Source organism: Heptranchias perlo, chromosome 16 (assembly GCF_035084215.1).
Source record: "Heptranchias perlo isolate sHepPer1 chromosome 16, sHepPer1.hap1, whole genome shotgun sequence".
Lineage (NCBI taxonomy): Eukaryota > Metazoa > Chordata > Chondrichthyes > Hexanchiformes > Hexanchidae > Heptranchias > Heptranchias perlo.
In genome coordinates this window covers 21,549,412-21,567,030 of record NC_090340.1, presented here as the reverse complement: position 1 = coordinate 21,567,030, position 17,619 = coordinate 21,549,412, and the positions used below count along the sequence as shown (strand labels likewise).

The window sequence follows — 17,619 nt, the reverse complement described above, 5'->3', positions numbered from 1 at the left end:
CCACACAGCACTAACACTACTGAGTTCAGAGAACACACAGCACTAACACTACTGAGTTCAGAGAACACACAGCACTAACACTACTGAGTTCAGAGAACACACAGCGCTAACACTACCGAGTTCAGAGAACACACAGCACTAACACTACTGAGTTCAGAGAACACACAGCACTAACACTACTGAGTTCAGAGAACACACAGCACGAACACTACTGAGTTCAGAGACCACACAGCACTAACACTACCGAGTTCAGAGACCACACAGCACTAACACTACTGAGTTCAGAGAACACACAGCACTAACACTACTGAGTTCAGAGAACACACAGCACTAACACTACTGAGTTCAGAGAACACACAGCACTAACACTACCGAGTTCAGAGAACACACAGCACTAACACTACTGAGTTCAGAGAACACACAGCACTAACACTACCGAGTACAACGCAAAATCGTCGAGCAGAAATTGATAGCCAAGTTCCGCACCCATGAGGACGGCCTCAACCGGGATCTTGGGTTCATGTCACGCTACACGTTACCCCACCAGCGAACAAATGTTATCTGTTTTTAATATAACGGGTCAGTTGCTGTCTTTTCTGTGTTTCTACCTCTCTATCTCTGTTTTTTTTTTGTTTGTTGTTTTTTTTTTGGTGATTTGTATATTCTGAGACCTGGCAGGTAACACCTGTCTGTCTGCACACTGATTGCCTTGGCAACGGGCAGTTGAAAAAACTGTCTGTACTCACCAAGCATTGTTCTGTGAATTATAAATGCGATTTCATTTCGTGGATTTCATTTTCACATCGTTCACCTGAGGAAGGAGGAAGCCTCCGAAAGCTTGTGAATTTAAAATAAAATTGCTGGACTATAACTTGATGTTGTAAAATTGTTTACAGTTCAGAGAACACACAGCACTAACACTACTGAGTTCAGAGAACACACAGCACTAACACTACCGAGTTCAGAGAACACACAGCACTAACACTACCGAGTTCAGAGAACACACAGCACTAACACTACTGAGTTCAGAGAACACACAGCACTAACACTACCGAGTTCAGAGAACACACAGCGCTAACACTACCGAGTTCAGAGAACACACAGCACTAACACTACCGAGTTCAGAGAACACACAGCACTAACACTACTGAGTTCAGAGAACACACAGCACTAACACTACCGAGTTCAGAGAACACACAGCACTAACACTACCGAGTTCAGAGAACACACAGCGTTCACACTACTGAGTTCAGAGAACACACAGCACTGACACTACCGAGTTCAGAGAACACACAGCACTAACACTACCGAGTTCAGAGAACACACAGCACTAACACTACTGAGTTCAGAGAACACACAGCACTAACACTACCGAGTTCAGAGAACACACAGCACTAACACTACTGAGTTCAGAGAACACACAGCACTAACACTACTGAGTTCAGAGAACACACAGTACTAACACTACCGAGTTCAGAGAACACACAGCACTAACACTACTGAGTTCAGAGAACACACAGCACTAACACTACTGAGTTCAGAGAACACACAGCACTAACACTACTGAGTTCAGAGAACACACAGCACTAACACTACCGAGTTCAGAGAACACACAGCACTAACACTACTGAGTTCAGAGAACACACAGCGCTAACACTACCGAGTTCAGAGAACACACAGCACTAACACTACTGAGTTCAGAGAACACACAGCGCTGACACTACTGAGTTCAGAGAACACACAGCGCTAACACTACCGAGTTCAGAGAACACACAGCACTAACACTACCGAGTTCAGAGAACACACAGCACTAACACTACCGAGTTCAGAGAACACACAGCGCTAACACTACCGAGTTCAGAGAACACACAGCGTTCACACTACTGAGTTCAGAGAACACACAGCACTAACACTACCGAGTTCAGAGAACACACAGCACTAACACTACTGAGTTCAGAGAACACACAGCACTAACACTACTGAGTTCAGAGAACACACAGTACTAACACTACCGAGTTCAGAGAACACACAGCACTAACACTACTGAGTTCAGAGAACACACAGCACTAACACTACTGAGTTCAGAGAACACACAGCACTAACACTACCGAGTTCAGAGAACACACAGCACTAACACTACCGAGTTCAGAGAACACACAGCACTAACACTACCGAGTTCAGAGAACACACAGCACTAACACTACCGAGTTCAGAGAACACACAGCACTAACACTACCGAGTTCAGAGAACACACAGCACTAACACTACCGAGTTCAGAGAACACACAGCACGAACACTACCGAGTTCAGAGAACACACAGCACTAACACTACTGAGTTCAGAGAACACACAGCACTAACACTACCGAGTTCAGAGAACACACAGCACTAACACTACCGAGTTCAGAGAACACACAGCACTAACACTACCGAGTTCAGAGAACACACAGCACTAACACTACCGAGTTCAGAGAACACACAGCACTAACACTACCGAGTTCAGAGAACACACAGCACTAACACTACCGAGTTCAGAGAACACACAGCACTAACACTACCGAGTTCAGAGAACACACAGCACTAACACTACCGAGTTCAGAGAACACACAGCACTAACACTACCGAGTTCAGAAAACACACAGCACTAACACTACCGAGTTCAGAGAACACACAGCACTAACACTACCGAGTTCAGAGAACACACAGCACTGACACTACCGAGTTCAGAGAACACACAGCACTAACACTACCGAGTTCAGAGAACACACAGCACTAACACTACTGAGTTCAGAGAACACACAGCACTAACACTACCGAGTTCAGAGAACACACAGCACTAACACTACCGAGTTCAGAGAACACACAGCACTAACACTACTGAGTTCAGAGAACACACAGCACTAACACTACTGAGTTCAGAGAACACACAGCGCTAACACTACTGAGTTCAGAGAACACACAGCACTAACACTACTGAGTTCAGAGAACACACAGCACTAACACTACCGAGTTCAGAGAACACACAGCACTAACACTACCGAGTTCAGAGAACACACAGCACTAACACTACCGAGTTCAGAGAACACACAGCACTAACACTACTGAGTTCAGAGAACACACAGCGCTGACACTACTGAGTTCAGAGAACACACAGCGCTAACACTACCGAGTTCAGAGAACACACAGCACTAACACTACCGAGTTCAGAGAACACACAGCGCTAACACTACCGAGTTCAGAGAACACACAGCGTTCACACTACTGAGTTCAGAGAACACACAGCACTAACACTACTGAGTTCAGAGATCACACAGCACTAACACTACTGAGTTCAGAGAACACACAGCACTAACACTACCGAGTTCAGAGAACACACAGCACTAACACTACTGAGTTCAGAGAACACACAGCACTAACACTACCGAGTTCAGAGAACACACAGCATTCACACTACTGAGTTCAGAGAACACACAGCACTGACACTACCGAGTTCAGAGAACACACAGCACTAACACTACCGAGTTCAGAAAACACACAGCGCTAACACTACCGAGTTCAGAGAACACACAGCACTAACACTACTGAGTTCAGAGAACACACAGCGCTAACACTACCGAGTTCAGAGAACACACAGCACTAACACTACTGAGTTCAGAGAACGCACAGCGCTAACACTACTGAGTTCAGAGAACACACAGCACTAACACTACCGAGTTCAGAGAACACACAGCGCTAACACTACTGAGTTCAGAGAACACACAGCGCTAACACTACTGAGTTCAGAGAACACACAGCACTAACACTACCGAGTTCAGAGAACACACAGCACGAACACTACTGAGTTCAGAGAACACACAGCGCTAACACTACCGAGTTGAGAGAACACACAGTGCTAACACTAATGAGTTCAGAAAGGAAGGAGTGAGGCCATGGAGGGATTTCAACATGAGGATGAGAATTTTAAAATCAAGGTTTTGGTCGATCAGGAGCCAATGTCGGTCAGCGAGCACAGGGGTGATGGGTGAACGGGATTTGCTGTGAGTCAGGATATATGCAGCAGAGTTTTAGATGAGCTCATGTTTATTGGGGGTGGAAGATAAGAGGCTGGCCAGGAGAGCATTGGAATAGTCAAAACTGGAGGTTAACAAAGGCATGGATGAGGCTTTCAGCAGCAGATGGGCTGAGGCAGGGGCTGAGACAGGCAATGGAGGTGGAAGTAGATGATCTTTGTGATGGAGAGGATAGGGGTCAGAATCTCAGCTCAGGTTCAAATAGGATGTAGAGGTTGCGAACAGTATGTTTCAGCCTGAGACAGTGGAATCAGTAGCGAGGGAACGGAGTTTGTGGCAGGGGCCGAAGGCAATGCCTTTGGTCTTCTGAATGTTTATTTGGAGGAAATTGCAATTCATCCAAGACTGGGATGTTAGACAAGCAGTCAGATTACACAGATAGTGGAGGATTTGAGAGAGGTGGTGGTGGAGGTGAGGTAGAGCTGTGTCCACATGTGTTGTCAGTATACATGTGGAACCTGACATCATGGGGTAAATTTTAACCCCCAAGAACAGGTGAGTTGGGGGCGGGTGGGAGGTTAAAATAACAGCTTTTTTGGAGTGGAACCACATCCCGGCTCCAACTTGCCCACTTCTGGGTTTAACCCAGGCATGTGGACAGCAGACACCAGGAAGTCCTGTCCCCACCTAAAGCGAGTGGGCCGATACTTAAAAGGGCAACGTACCTCATTGAGATACTTGAGGTACTTAATTTTTTTTGTATTGGAATAATAAAACAAATTTAACCGTACCTGTTCGGGTTTCCCATCGCTTCTGATTCACGTCAGGTGAAAGCAGACGGGAAGGGCCGGATCCATGAGGTGAGTGCCTTTATTGCACTGCTTATGGGCCTGGAGGAGCACGAGTGCTTCATCCAGGCCCACAAGCTCACCTAGCTGACAGGATCCCTGCGATCGGCCGCTGCTCCCCTCTGCCCCCGATGGTGGACCTGCCTTCGACTCTTTACTCGACCTCCAGCGACTTCTAATCTTCTTCCTGGCCCCCCAAACTCTTACTCGCCCCCATCCCACCCCCCCCCCAATCTCCTTCCCCATCTCTTCCCGGGCCCCCCCGAACTCATCACTGCCCCCCCCCCTCTCAAATCTCTTCCCTGGTCTATGATCACTCCCTCCTTCTGATTCCCTGGCTGCTGCCTGCTACCGCAGGCCTTCCTGTTCAACAGCCAGCCAGCCTGTCAATCAGGCTGGCTGCCGGGCACGAAACCCGGAAGTAAAATTTATTGGCCTCGTTAAGGTCTCGACCTTCCGCCCACTTACCTTCCGGGTTTCACACCTGAAGATCTTCCCCCCCCCCCCCACCCCCGCTCCCTTCCCAGCTGGAAGTGAAAATTCTGTCCCATGTCTTCAGATGATGTCACCAAGCTTGTAGATGAGAAATTGGATGGGGCCAAGGACAGATCCGTGGGGGACTCTAGAGGTAACGGATCTGGGGCAGGAAGAGAAGTCAATGCAGGAGATTCTCTGGCCATGACTGGATAGGTAAAAGTGGAACAAAGCAAGGGCATTCCCACTCAGCTGGACAATGGAGGAGAGGTGTTGGAAAAGGATGGTGTGGTGAACCACGTTTAAAAACTACTGGAATAAAGATGGGGAGAGATTACGGCCACAGTCACTGAGGATATCACTTTTGACTTTGATTAGGGCCGAGACCTGATCTTAGAGGTTCAAAGATGGAGTTGCGGGAAAGATGGCCGACAGGTATGGGGCCAATGGGCGGCAGCATTGCCTTCTACTTCACAGCTGCAGATAACTCACAGTGTCTGTTGGAATACAGGCAATTGCAGGCAACACAAACCGCACAGTGCCTCCTCTTCACTTCTACAGCTGCCTGCCAGTTGGGCTATGTGTATCTGTGAATTGCTGCTCATCCTCCTTCCATTGCTCCTTCTCTTCATTCAAAAAAAATCATAAGATAACTATGGATGAGCAAGGCTATTTGGCTCACCTTGAATCAAGTACTGATCCCTCTTTGTATGAAGAATGACGTTGTGATATCATAAGAACATAAGAACATAAGAAATAGGAGCAGGAGTAGGCCAATCGGCCCCTTGAGCCTGCTCCGCCATTCAATAAGATCATGGCTGATCTGATCCTAACCTCAAATCTAAATTCATGTCCAATTTCCTGCCCGCTCCCCGTAATCCCTAATTCCTTTTACTTCTAGGAAATTGTCGATTTCTGTTTTAAATTTATTTAATGATGTAGCTTCCACAGCTTCCTGGGGCAGCAAATTCCACAGACCTACTACCCTCTGAGTGAAGAAGTTTCTCCTCATCTCAGTTTTGAAAGAGCAGCCCCTTATTCTAAGATTATGGCCCCTAGTTCTAGTTTCACCCATCCTTGGGAACATCCTTACCGCATCCACCCGATCGAGCCCCTTCACAATCTTACATGTTTCAATAAGATCGCCTCTCATTCTTCTGAACTCCAATGAGTAGAGTCCCAATCTACTCAACCTCTCCTCCTATGTCCACCCCCTCATCCCCGGGATTAACCGAGTGAACCTTCTTTGTACTGCCTCGAGAGCAAGTATGTCTTTTCTTAAGTATGGAGACCAAAACTGTATGCAGTATTCCAGGTGTGGTCTCACCAATACCTTATATAACTGCAGCAATACCTCCCTATTTTTATATTCTATCCCCCTAGCAATAAAAGCCAACATTCCGTTGGCCTTCTTGATCACCTGCTGCACCTGCATACTAACTTTTTGATTTTCTTGCACTAGGACCTCCAGATCCCTTTGTACTGCAGTACTTTCCAGTTTCTCGCCATTAAGATAATAACTTGCTCTCTGATTTTTCCTGCCAAAGTGTATAATCTCACATTTTCCAATATTGTATTGCATCTGCCAAATCTCCGCCCACTCACCCAGCCTGCCTATATCCCCTTGTAGGTTTTTTATGTCCTCCTCACTCTCTACTTTCCCTTACATTTAAATCTATATTGATTTCTCCTATACTAGTGATCCTCCCTGTGGCTTTTCTCTCCACTGGCCACAGCACATCAGTAGTTCCCTTGTGCCTCAGTGACCAGCACTGCCCAAGGGAGTCAAGGTGTGGTCTGAGCAGCAGACTGTTCACAACTTCCTCTGACATAAAGGCCTGGACTTTCCATATGAAAACCACCCACTTCTGGGTGGTTGTCTAGCAAGTGGAGTGGGTCAGGGCACCTCAGCCCAAACTCCGCACCAGAACTGGCCACCTTGATTTCTGCCATAATTCCACCCCTCTCCCACCCCATGACCCTTCTGTGGCCCTGATCATTCTGCTGGCAGCGCACCCATCGGAATCAAATGAATGAGGCGGAGGGGGGGGGGGTGGATGGGGAGTAGAGAAATGGCTAATTGCAAGCACACAGGAGTGAGATTCTGGAACACGGATTTGACCGGGAGTCACGTCTACTATGTTGAAACTGTAATTTCTGAGCAGCCAAGGCTACTTTGTAAGACTGCCATCTATGCAAGCAGTAACTGTTGCCAGTACAGAAGTACAACAGCTCTTCTACCCTCCTCCTAATGTCTGGCTGGGGGCTACATTGATCTCCTGGACTGCCTCCCTCATTGCATTGCAGATACAGGTTCTGGACCCTCCAATTGTCCCGTCATCAGCTCCACGAGAGAAGAGACTGTCTCCATTGCCTGCGTGTGAGACCAATGCTCCTGAATCATTGATCTTTAACAGTCTAGACTCCTGAGATATCGGTCTTGGAATCCTCAGCTGAGGGCTCTTGCTTATGTCACCTCTGGAAAGATACAGATGTCTCCTCAGATTTGCCTACCAGCTCCTCCTGCTCACAGCTGCTGTGAGACCCACCCAGTAATATCTGCTCTGTGTCAGTGATACCGCCTCCCTGAGTGGGTGGATCTGAGCTGTTGCTTGAGTAAACAAGATGCCATGACAGAATGGGTGGATCAGGTGGAGGAATGGTCCTCTGGAGGCACCAGGCTGCTCAGATGCTTCTTTCTCTAAACACTCATTACCTTTGAGGATGCAACTGATTTGTGCATCATTGCAGTGTTTCTCTGCACCTCGTCGAGAGTTGACTGCTGCCAATGTAAAGGCTTTACTGTGTCCCTCAGAATTTTGGCCCTTGCCCACCTGGAGGTGGGTGGTAATCGTTGAAGTGTCATGCACCAAGATACCAAGAGAACTCAGTGAGGAGGCACAAAAATAGTTCTGTGGTCAGGCCCCAAGGAGCAGCACAGTAGCTACTTCCCTGGTTTAGGGCTGACCAAAGGGACAAGCAGGTGAATTAAACAGCTATCAGGGCTGGCCAGTCTGACAAGCCAGGCCCCACTCTATAGAGAGGTGCATGGCACCAATTTGTGCCAGTCATTGTGAGCCTGGAGTCACACGCGGTACATATCAGCATGATCTGTAAAAACTCCCACGAAACTCCCATCTGCTGAAGGAGTGAGGCCTCCACATTGAGCAGTCTCCCACCTCGCTTTAACTGAAAACAGTCCACGCCAAGCCAACCCAGCCATTGACTTGTGGGCCCCTTCAAACATGTGACCCCGTGAACGGTCACTGCAAGATCATGCGGGGGGCTGTAGCCGTTTCTCTGAGGCTGAATTTGACAAATCCACAGCACTGACTATTTTACATAATTTGAGCTGCAAGGTTGGTTTAGTGGGGGCTCATTTCATTCAATGAGAATGGGTCACTGGAAGTCACATCACTAGTGGAGCTGTAGCTTTTTAACATGCACTAAGAGTGATGTCATCGGGTGGCCTGGCGCACGCGCAGAAGGGTGACATCATGGATCGATCGAAAACTGGAAATACCCACACCGTCATTAATCACTCCGTCAAACTAAACACAGAGCTGTGATGTCTGATGGGACATTGTGTGTGGATCGTTTTCAGGTTCATTGGATGGGAAGTGGGGGTCACCTTTTACATTACAAAGTGAGCAGTGACGCTAACTTCTAACTTTCGGATTTCGGGCCGTCCAATGGCGTCACTTACCGTGCATACTCCGGGCTTTCCGAGAAATCAACTCGCTGCCATTCATGGTATCCCCATCTGGACCACATTCTCCTTCTCCTTCCCCTCTTAGACCTGGATCACACTCTCCCTCCCCCCAGGCTCCTGCTTCCCTCCCCTTCACGCCCCACTCCCACCCCTGGCTCATGCTCCCCCTCCCTCCGGGCTCCTGCTTCACCACCCTCCCTCCCTCGTGCTCTGCTTCCCTCCACTCCTGCTCCCCACTCCGTGCTCCTGCTTCCCTCCCCATCGCCCCCCCACTCCCACCCCGGGCTCCTGCACTCCCTCCCTCTGGGCTCCTACTTCCCACTCTGTGCTCCTGCTTCCCTGGCTCCTGCTCCCCACTCCCTGCTCCTGCTTACCTCTCCCCCCTCCCCCGTGCTCTGCTTCCCTCCACTCCTGCTCCCCACTCTGTGCTCCTGCTTATCTCTCCCCCCTCCCCCGTGCTCTGCTTCCCTCCACTCCTGCTCCCCACTCCCTGCTCCTGCTTACCTCTCCCCCCTCCCCCGTGCTCTGCTTCCCTCCACTCCTGCTCCCCACTCCGTGCTCCTGCTTCCCTCCCCATCGCCCCACCACTCCCACCCCGGGCTCCTGCACTCCCTCCCTCTGGGCTCCTACTTCCCACTCTGTGCTCCTGCTTCCCTGGCTCCTGCTCCCCACTCCCTGCTCCTGCTTACCTCTCCCCCCTCCCCCGTGCTCTGCTTCCCTCCACTCCTGCTCCCCACTCTGTGCTCCTGCTTACCTCTCCCCCCTCCCCCGTGCTCTGCTTCCCTCCACCCCTGCTCCCCACTCTGTGCTCCTGCTTACCTCTCCCCCCTCCCCCGTGCTCTGCTTCCCTCCACTCCTGCTCCCCACTCCGTGCTCCTGCTTCCCTCCCCATCGCCCCACCACTCCCACCCCGGGCTCCTGCACTCCCTCCCTCTGGGCTCCTACTTCCCACTCTGTGCTCCTGCTTCCCTGGCTCCTGCTCCCCCCTCCCCCGTGCTCTGCTTCCCTCCACCCCTGCTCCCCACTCTGTGCTCCTGCTTACCTCTCCCCCCTCCCCCGTGCTCTGCTTCCCTCCACCCCTGCTCCCCACTCTGTGCTCCTGCTTACCTCTCCCCCCTCCCCCGTGCTCTGCTTCCCTCCACTCCTGCTCCCCACTCCCTGCCCCTACTTACCTCTCCCCCCTCCCCCGTGCTCTGCTGTCCTCCCACCCTTATGGCTACCTACACAAAGACAGGAATGGGGAAAAAAACAAGAAAGTAAAAGCACCTTAAGATCCAAAACTCAGTCCCTTTGGATTCAAAACCAGATCTGCCAGTAACTAGGCAGAGAGATTGCCTCCCTCACCCCATCAGGGATTAGGCATAGGCTTTCCCATTAGAGTACCAGGAATTAATGTATGTATAATCACTAAACCCACAAGGTTCAGATATAGATGCCACATTAGACTGCTATGGATCAGATACAAAATCACTCTCCCCCTCCATCTCAGTGGATCACCAGGGATTTAATATGTATTTCCCATTTGCCCACACAAGTAAATAAACCAGCACAAAGAATGAAGGTAAACTAACAACCAATCATTTTTTAAAAATTATAAAATATGAATAACCAGTAAGGTCACTCGCCATCACTCCTATAAAAACTTCTGCCAGAGAGAAATGGCATTATTTATGCACAAGAAGACAAGAATGGTTTGTTAAAGGAACTGGCCCTTCCAACACTTCAAATCCTCCTAATTTTGTCCCAGGTTAGATTCAGAGTTCTGCTCTCATTCATACTTTAATGTAAAATGTGCAAGTGTGAAATGTACAATGGTCTGATGATGCATAAAGCAAGTGGTGAAGTGAAAGAAATAGGTTGCACAATGCCTATTTCTTATTTTATGCTGAACTTTGTCTTGTCTTGCCAGCTCATCTGGTTCAGTAAGTTTCAGTTACAGCACTATTTAGAGGAAATACATTTTTAATCCATTACTTTATATAATAGTTAACTTAGAAACTGGCAAAACAATGGTAGTCCTAAAACTGTCAGATGCCTGGTATCACCACTTACTATTTCGTATGTGCTGCTGGTGATCTTCAAGTCTTAAAGACTGCTTTCAGCGGTCTAGTCCCTTAACTCCCCCGGTGTTGGTCTGTAGTAGAAAAGTCTCACTGGCAGTCGAGTGGATGGACCGTATTCAGAGGCTGTTGCTAGGAGAGTCCTTTCATCTCCTCCTTGTCTCTATTTAAATGGTTTCACTATCTTTGGCTAAAAAGTTGATTTTTCTAATTATGTAAAATAGCTTTTGGCAACTTCTTAACCTTGTGACCTGAAAGCAGCGTCTTCAGTCAGTCCACCCACAAACCGTTGCAGTTGCATTGTGGGTGGAGCAGGCAGAAACTGATCGTACATAAAATAAATGTAATTCTGTTTCCAAATTGACTCAGTCTTGCTTTCAATCAGCATTACCACAATTAGCCCCAATATTACATGCAGTGGAGACTTTTGGGTGAATGTCACAACCACGCCCACAGGCTTCACTCTAAGAGCTTGTCAACAGGGTGCACTGATTAAATGGTTGTACCTTCATGAAAAAAGTATTTGGCAAGCCTTTATTTGGCCAAGAAGGGACAACAGCATCGTGTACAAATAACATGGTGATGACTTTCCATTCCATCCATGCTTTTAGTGATGTTGGTTCCCCTTTAAACCAGCCAAAGTGAAGTGAACAGGAAGGCAATACTTTAAGAAAAACACAATGGGCAGGCGCTATACTGTGTTCCGCAAGGTTTTTGTTAGTAATATACAGCAACAACTTACATTTATATAGTGCCTTTAATATAATAAAATGTCCCAAGGTGCTTCACAGGAGTGTAATCAGACAAAAATTGGCACCGCAACAAAAGAAGAGATATTAGGACAGGTGACTAAAAGCTCAGTCAAAGAGGTAGGTTTTGAGGAGCGTAGGCATGATTGGGTAACAGGAAGGCGAGACGACAGGAGATAAGGGCTCAAGAGGGATAAAAAGAGAAGGAAAAAGGGAGGTAGAAGTAATGGGTTCAAGTCCGCAGTGGCAGCCAAAAGGCACACGTGAATGGACACAGGGAAACTCAGGTTACATAGCATGGCTACAGTTAGGATGTACATCCTGCAATGCAAGGAAAAAAGGCATATGCATTTAAACAGTACCTTTCACAACCTCAGGACGTCCTAAAGTGCTTCACAGCCCTGCATTTGCACCCTCTAGCGATCAGGATTCATTAGTTTCACTTCCGAGTCCAGTAGGCCTATAGGAGTAGATTTCCATCTTCATCACTCTGGCAGAGCGGATCGCCTACCCGTTATAGAACCCGTCCGATTCTCATTCCATTGAAATGAACAGAATGAAAATCGGGCAGACTCTATAAAGGGCGGGCGATTCTCTCCACCAAATTACCCCACAGGTGGTGAAGGTGAAAATCTACTCCCATAGAAACCAAAAGCCAATGACAAATATAAAAGCATGAAGGCTGCGCACGATGATCACTCTCCCGAGACAAGAACGGGGGATAAAAACCAAGAAAGTAAAAGCACTTTTAGAAGATTTAAAACTCAGGTCCTTTGGATTCAAACCCAGATCTGATGATCAAATAAAGCGGCCAGTGAATAGGAAGGGAGATTGCCTCTCTCACAGGAGCGTAATCAGGTAAAAAATGACAACGAACCAAAGAATTACACAGAATTTGCAGCACAGAAACAGGCCATTTGGCCCGACCGGTCTGTGCTGGTGTTTATGCTCCACACGAGCCTCCTCCCACCCTATTTCATCTAACCCTATTAGCATATCCTTCCAGAGGGAATCTGGTTTTGGTAGTATTGGTTGAAGGAGGAATATGAGCCAGGACACCAGGAGTCCCTGCTCTCAGTGCCTCAGGATTTTTAATGTCATTCTGAACAGTCAGACAGGGCCTCGGTTTAACATCTCATCTAACATTCTCAATGGTACCATTCTCGCCTCTGAATCAGAAGGTTGTGGGTTCAAGTCCCATTGGAGCACATAATCCAGGGTGACACTTCAGTGCAGTACTGAGGGAGTGCTGCACTGTCGGAGGTGCCGTCTTTTAGATGAGACGTTAAACCTCTCAGGCGGACATAAAAGATCCCATGGCACTATTCGAAGAGCAGGGGAGTTCCCCCGGTGGCCTGGCCAATATTTATCCCTCAACCAACATTATGAAAACAAATTATCGGGTCTATCTTATTGCTGTTTGTGGGACCTTGCTGTGTGCAAATTGGCTGCTGTATTTCCTTACATTACAACAGTGACTACACGTCCAAAAAGTAATTTGTTGGCTGTAAAGCACTTTGGGACGTCTGGAGGTCATGAAAGGCGCTGTATAAATACAAGTTCTTTCTTTATGGTAACATTGTTCACTTTTTAAATCTTTATTCCCCCCCACAGAAAATCCTCTAGAAAGAAATGTGATGATTTTAACATTATAATTGAGAGCTTTGCCAACCCATAGAATTGCCCCAAATGTTGTGGTGGAGTTTGTGGAGATACAACTCTGGCAGCTGCATGTGGTGACACCACTTGGTGGTCTCTGGTGTTTTGTCTGGTCTTTTTAGTTCAGCATCATAAAAAATAATATATTTAGAGAACCACGTGATCGCTCATGTGGCCAGGAGACATACAGACAGGATAATGAGATAAGATCACAAGATAATAACAGATGAGCTAGGTCATCAGTTCATCTTAGCTCATCCAGCAACAACTTGCATTTATTTTTAAAATTCGTTCACGGGATATGGGCGTCGCTGGCGAGGCCAGCATTTATTGCCCATCCCTAATTGCCCTCGAGAAGGTGGTGGTGAGCCGCCTTCTTGAACCGCTGCAGTCCGTGTGGTGACGGTTCTCCCACAGTGCTGTTAGGAAGGGAGTTCCAGGATTTTGACCCAGCGACGATGAAGGAACGGCGATATATTTCCAAGTCGGGATGGTGTGTGACTTGGAGGGGAACGTGCAGGTGGTGTTGTTCCCATGTGCCTGCTGCTCTTGTCCTTCTAGGTGGTAGAGGTCGTGGGTTTGGGAGGTGCTGTCGAAGAAGCCTTGGCGAGTTGCTGCAGTACATCCTGTGGATGGTACACACTGCAGCCACAGTGCACCGGTGGTGAAGGGAGTGAATGTTTAGGGTGGTGGATGGGGTGCCAATCAAGCGGGCTGCCTTATCTTGGATGGTGTCGAGCTTCTTGAGTGTTGTTGGAGCTGCACTCATCCAAGCAAGTGGAGAGTATTCCATCACACTGCTGACTTGTGCCTTGTAGATGGTGGAAAGGCTTTGGGGAGTCAGGAGGTGAGTCACTCGCCGCAGAATACCCAGCCTCTGACCTGCTCTCGTAGCCACAGTATTTATATGGCTGGTCCAGTTAAGTTTCTGGTCAATGGTGACCCCCAGGATGTTGATGGTGGGGGATTCGGCGATGGTAATGCCGTTGAATATCAAGGGGAGGTGGTTAGACTCTCTCTTGTTGGAGATGGTCATTGCCTGGCACTTATCTGGCGCGAATGTTACTTGCCACTTATGAGCCCAAGCCTGGATGTTGTCCAGGTCTTGCTGCATGCGGGCTCGGACTGCTTCATTATTTGAGGGGTTGCGAATGGAACTGAACACTGTGCAGTCATCAGCAAACATCCCCATTTCTGACCTTATGATGGAGGGAAGGTCATTGATGAAGCAGCTGAAGATGGTTGGGCCTAGGACACTGCCCTGAGGAACTCCTGCAGCAATGTCCTGGGGCTGAGATGATAGGCCTCCAACAACCACTACCATCTTCCTTTGTGCTAGGTATGACTCCAGCCACTGGAGAGTTTTCCCCCTGATTCCCATTGACTTCAGTTTTACTAGGGCTCCTTGGTGCCACACTCAGTCAAATGCTGCCTTGATGTCAAGGGCAGTCACTCTCACCTCACCTCTGGAATTCAGCTCTTTTGTCCATGTTTGGACCAAGGCTGTAACGAGGTCTGGAGCCGAGTGGTCCTGGCGGAACCCAAACTGAGCATCGGTGAGCAGGTTATTGGTGAGTGAGTGCCGCTTGATAGCACTGTCGACGACACCTTCCATCACTTTGCTGATGATTGAGAGTAGACTGATGGGGCGGTAATTGGCCAGATTGGATTTGTCCTGCTTTTTGTGGACAGGACATACCTGGGCAATTTTCCACATTGTCGGGTAGATGCCAGTGTTGTAACTGTACTGGAACAGCTTGGCTAGAGGCGCAGCAAGTTCTGGAGCACAAGTCTTCAGCACTACAGCTGGGATGTTGTCGGGGCCCATAGCCTTTGCTGTATCCAGTGCACTCAGCCGTTTCTTGATATCACGTGGAGTGAATCGAATTGGCCAAAGACTGGCTTCCGTGATGGTGGGGATATCGGGAGGAGGCCGAGATGGATCATCCACTCGGCACTTCTGGCTGAAGATGGTTGCAAATGCTTCAGCCTTGTCTTTTGCACTCACGTGCTGGACTCCGCCATCATTGAGGATGGGGATGTTTGCAGAGCCTCCTCCTCCCGTTAGTTGTTTAATTGTCCACCACCATTCACGACTGGATGTGGCAGGACTGCAGAGCTTTGATCTGATCCGTTGGTTGTGGAATCGCTTAGCTCTGTCTATAGCATGTTGCTTCAGCTGTTTAGCATGCATGTAGTCCTGAGTTGTAGCTTCACCAGGTTGGCACCTCATTTTTAGGTACGCCTGGTGCTGCTCCTGGCATTCTCTTCTACACTCCTCATTGAACCAGGGTTGATCCCCTGGCTTGTTGGTAATGGTAGAGTGAGGAATATGCCGGGCCATGAGGTTACAGATTGTGGTGGAATACAATTCTGCTGCTGCTGATGGCCCACAGCACCTCATGGATGCCCAGTTTTGAGCTGCTAGATCTGTTCTGAATCTATCCCATTTAGCACGGTGGTAGTGCCACACAACACGTTGGATGGTGTCCTCAGTGCGAAGACGGGACTTCATCTCCACGAGGACTGTGCGGTGGTCACTCCTACCAATACTGTCGTGGACAGATGCATTTGCAACAGGTAGATTGGTGAGGACGAGGTCAAGTAAGTTTTTCCCTTGTGTTGGTTCGCTCACCACCTGCCGCAGGCCCAGTCTAGCAGCTATGTCCTTCAGGACTCTGCCAGCTCGGTCAGTAGTGGTGCTACCGAGCCATTCTTGGTGATGGACATTGAAGTCCCCCACCCAGAGTACATTTTGTGCCCTTGCTACCCTCAGTGCTTCCTCCAAGTGGTGCTCAACATGGAGGAGGACTGATGCATCAGCTATATAACACCTTTAACGTAGAAAAACATCTCAAGGTGCTTCACAGAGGCATTATCAGACAAAAATGGACGCCAAGCCAAAGAAGGAGATATTAGGAGGGGTGACCAAAAACTTGCTCAAGAGGTGGCTTTTAAGGAGGCTCATAAAGGAGATGAGGGATTTGGAAATGCAGAGGGCTTTAGGGAAGGAATTCCAGACTGTGGGTCCTAGATAGCTGAAGGAACAGCCACTAATGGTGGGACGAAGGGAGCGGGGGTGCACAAGAGGCCAGAGTCAGAGGAATGGAGCGTTCTTGGGGGGGATTGTAGGGTTGGAGGATGTTACCAAGATAGGGAGGGGCAGAGCCATATCGGCCATCCAACCAGATTGGTCCTAAACACTCTCCATTGCAATAGCCAATAAATCCTTAAAGGATCCAGGAATTTTGCCTCCACCCGTCTATCTGGGAGTATTGGTCACTTTGTGTGACGAAGAGCTTCCTGATATCCGTCTCAAATTTGCCTTCTTATAGTTTAAACATGTGATTCCTTGTCCAACTCGCACAGTTTATTTTAAAGTAATTTTCCAGTTTTATAATTGTGTATACCTCTGTAAGACTTCTCTCGTCAATGGTGATGAGCCCAAGTTCCTCCAGTTTAGTTTCATAACTCAGACCTCTTAAGACTGGGGATTGTCATGGTAACGCTATGCAGAGCTTCCAGGTCTTAAACGTCTCCCTTGTCACTCAGTGACCAGAAATGGACACAGTACTCAAGGTGTGACCTGACCACAGCACTGTACAGTTTCGTCACAACATCCTCTGACTTGTATTCTACTGTTTTGGTTCTATAGTTTAACATTTTATTGGCCTTGTAGTTTACTACTCTGCATTGGTTGGACAAATTGAGTGTTGAGCCTACCAAGCCTCCTTGGGTCTTTTTCCAACTTCATCCATAGACGTTTCAACACCATTCATGTGTTGCCCATTTTTTCTTCCGTGTAGCATTTTACGTTTGTATTAAATTTCATCTGCCGTTTTGCCTAAAGTGTCGGGCTGCATCCCTGATCTGCACTGAGTTATTTAACCTCAACCATGTCAGTAAGGGGTAGGGAGGCAATACAATTAGACTGTGTCCCTAGGCTGGGAGAAGAGAAAAGGGAGGAAGGAGGACGAAATCATCCCTTCCCGATCCCTGTGCAGTTGGTTCTGCTGGAAAGTGCAGGTTTGACTGGGACAAACCCCCATGCCTAAAGGACCTGCTGAAACTCAATGTTTAGGCAAACACATTAAAATGGCTACTTGGAT

The 17,619-nt window shown here is 48.3% G+C and overlaps 1 protein-coding gene across 1 annotated transcript in view; it reads right to left on the bottom strand.

Annotated features, from left to right (window-relative positions):
- nlrc5 (NLR family, CARD domain containing 5) overlaps positions 1-11,306 on the bottom strand; it is a 229,803-nt gene extending 218,497 nt beyond the window's left edge. Inside the window, exon 1 of the mRNA XM_067997778.1 lies at positions 11,095-11,306. The gene's annotated coding sequence lies outside the window, so the exon portion shown is untranslated. The remainder of the gene's footprint in view (positions 1-11,094) is intronic.
- Positions 11,307-17,619: the final 6,313 nt, after the last annotated feature.